Raw genomic sequence first — 3,656 nt, forward strand, 5'->3', positions numbered from 1 at the left:
ATGGGAGGGTGTTCCAGGTATTACTGCTGTATACCAAGCCATCCCAATGGCTCAAAGCAATGATATTGATTATCTCATGGTCTTGTCAGTCAAGAATTCAGACAAGGCACAGCAGGGATGATTCCTCTGTGCTCCATATCACCTGAGACCTCAGCTGGGAGACTCGAGGGCTGGGGGATGGAATCATCTGGCAGCTCCTTCCCTCAACATGCCTGGCTGTTGATGCTGGCTGACATCTGAGGGGCTCTCTCTCCATTTGGAGTAGCTTGGTCTTCCTCGCAGTATGGTGGCCAGCTTCCAAGACAAGCATCCCAGGAGTAAGAGAGAGCCAGGCAGAAGCTGTACCCTTTTTCTGACGTAGTCTGAGAAGTCACATAGTATCACTTCTGCTACACTGTGAGTCCAGGCAGCCATAAACCCTTGCTTAGACAAAGGAGAGGGGACATAGAGAATATAAAGTAAGAAGTGACGGTCACAACCTAAGGAGAACACGGGGGATGGGTGATCCAGATTGACACAATCATCTTTGGAAACTACAACCTATCACAGTATTTATAACCAGCCAGCCGGGCCTGCTGGACTTTGTTGGAAATGTTAGCATGTGATTTTGGAAGGAAAGACAGTTGAAATGTTAAGGTATCTATCTTCACCTGATGACTGGTGGGAGAACCCAGGCAGAGGATTGATCTCCTGCCCTTGGTCTCTCGCTGCTTGAGGCCCTGGAGGCATTCAATGTCTGCACTTTCAGGGCTGTCCTGGGTGAGCCCAGCGAGCTTCCATGGCACTGGACAGATCCCTCGGCAGAGAAAGAGAGAGGCAAGTGTGCTTGCAGAGGTGAGCGCAGGGTTGGCCCACAGCAGCCTCAGGTGAATTCAAGAGGGCTATGAGGTGGGCATCAGAAGCATCTGCTTGGGAAACGGACTTTGGCCCAGTGGTTAGGGCGTCCGTCTACCATATGGGAGGTTCGCGGTTCAAACCCCGGGCCTCCTTGACCCGTGTGGAGCTGGCCATGCGCAGTGCTGATGCGCGCAAGGAGTGCCGTGCCACGCAAGGGTGTCCCCCGCATAGGGGAGCCCCACGCGCAAGGAGTGCGCCCGTGAGGAGAGCCGCCCAGCGTGAAAAGAAAGAGCAGCCTGCCCAGGAATGGCGCCGCCCACACTTCCCGTGCCGCTGACGACAACAGAAGCGGACAAAGAAACAAGACGCAGCAAATAGACACCAAGAACAGACAACCAGGGGAGGGGGGGAAATTAAATAAATAAATAAATCTTTAAAAAAAAAAAGAAGCATCTGCTTTGCTCATTTAAACAACAAAAGGACTGCCTAGGTGCCAAATATCATCTCATTTATTCTCACTGCAGCCACCTGCAGGGAAGAAGTTTTCATTCCCCTTTCACAAATGAAGAAATCCAGATTGAATGAAATTACATGGCGAGAAAGCAATGGATCTAGAATGCCCAGCATAAGCCGAGGTGGCTACCTGCCCTGCTGGCCTTTCCCCTCTGAGATTAGGATAATGGTTCTCACCCCGTAGGGGTGGTGTGAGGCTTAGCTGGAACAAGACTGTTAAGTCTCAGCACAGCCCTGGTGTATGCTGAATGGCTATTATTACTAGGCAAACACTGGGCAATGTTTGTTGGTTGATTAGAAGGAACACTGGTAGGACAGATGTCAGAGCCATCCTCATCTCCGGCCATAGAGTTTGTCAGGAGAAGAGAAACATGTGAAAGGGTGAATGATTGGTTAGTTTCCCAGGCCGCCTAAAGCAGATGCCACGGAATGGTTCAGCTTTATGGGAATTTATTAACTTAGGGTTTCGAGGCCTAGAAAATGTCCTAATCAAGGCATCATCAAGGTGATGCTTTCTTCCTGAAAACTGGCTGTTGGACATCCTTGGTTCCTCTATCATGTGACGAGGAACGTGGCTGTGTCTGCTGTCCTCTCCCTTCACTTCTGGGTTTCGTCGCTTTCGACTTCCTGCTTTCCGTGGCTTTTCCCCTCTCACTCTCCGTATTCATCCCGTTCATAAAGGACTCCAGCAGGAGGCTCAAGGCCCATCTTGAATGAGGTAGATCACAACTGAACTGAAGTAGCCTCATCTAAAGGTCCTGCTTATAATGAGTTCACAACACAGGAATGGATTCGATTTAAGAACATGTTTTTTCTGGGGTACATTCAGCTTCAAACCACGACACTTGGTTTCTATAGAAACCTGTACCCAAGGTGTCCTGTTGTGTGCTACCCGCTTGTTTTAATTAGCCTCTTCCTCCTCCGCAGCTAAGAGGTGGGAAAGGAGGTACACAGGCTGCCTGAACACTCACCTGGGGGTGTGGAGACTCAACTCAGAGAAAGGACTCAGGTCAGCGTGATGGTGGGAAGCTGTAAAGCCTCTCCTGTCTGCCCAGGGCCGGTCCTCGAGTCCTCTCTTCTGATGGAAAGGCGTTGCCCTTCTCCCCGGCAGCAGCTCTGAGCTGGAGTTCCGAGGCTCCAGAATTCCTCCATCTTCCGTTTCACCCCCTGGGACTTGTCTGAAGCTATTGACCCTTGTCCAGCCCTGCTCCGATGTGACGGGTCCCAGGAACAGCCGTTCGGGGCTGAAAGTTGGGAGTCACTGCAGAGGAGGAGAGCAGCACTCCTTTCTTTCTGATTGGCCTGCATCTTCCACTGCCAGTGAGATATGTGCCCCTTTTTTATGTTCAAAAATGCCATTTAACTCAGGAATGATGGCAATTAGGCAAAAACTAAAAACTTACTCCTTAAAAAAAAGATGGGAAGCAGTGCCCTAAAGATCAGCCTGTTTTATTTCTCAACTTTACATTTTCATATGCAGTGTCATCAAGGGTTCCACTGTGACCTGTTGTATGACTAGCATGTTGTATTACTCAGCCAAAGGGGTCCCGATGCAAAATACCAGAAATCTGTTGGCTTTTATAAAGGATATTTATTTGGGGTAGGAGCTTACAGTTACCAGGCCATAAAGCATAAGTTACTTCCCTCACCAAAGTCTGTTGCCAAGTGTTGGAGCAAGATGGCTGCTGACATTCAGCCTTCCTCTTCCTCTTGGGGCTCCGTGGTCCTGGCTTCTTTCAATTTCAGCTGTAGGCCAGCAGGCTCTCTAGGCTTTGTCTCGCTCCCCGGGGCTCGATTCCGGGCTCAGGCTTCCTTCTTTCCACAAGGTCAGCTGTAGACCATCAGGTGAACAGTTCGTCTCTCTTCCTGGGGCCACTACCATGTCTGTGGAGCTGTCCCTACTCCTCTGTGTTCTTCTCCTGTGTGTTTACTTCCTGGGTCCCAGCTCAAAACTCCAACTAACTCTTCTGCCATGTCGTTTTCTCTGTGAGTCCCCACCTGCCAAGGGGACAGGGATGCAACATCCTACTGATGTGACCCAATCAAAGCCTTAATCATTATTTAATCAAGTAATAGTGAAACCTCTGGATCTGATATCTAATGCCTGGAGGGACAAACCAGTTTACAAACATAATCCAATATCTATTTTTGGAATTCATAACCATATCAAACTGCTACACATGTAAAGAGTGCTCATCACATGTCAGGCATTATTCTAAGCACTTTACTGGTATGAGCAAAGCATTGACTTGTCCCTGTTTTGCAGATGCGGAAACTTGGGGTTTAGAGGATAAAACAGTCAGCAC

Source organism: Dasypus novemcinctus, chromosome 23 (assembly GCF_030445035.2).
Source record: "Dasypus novemcinctus isolate mDasNov1 chromosome 23, mDasNov1.1.hap2, whole genome shotgun sequence".
Classification (NCBI taxonomy): Eukaryota; Metazoa; Chordata; class Mammalia; order Cingulata; family Dasypodidae; genus Dasypus; species Dasypus novemcinctus.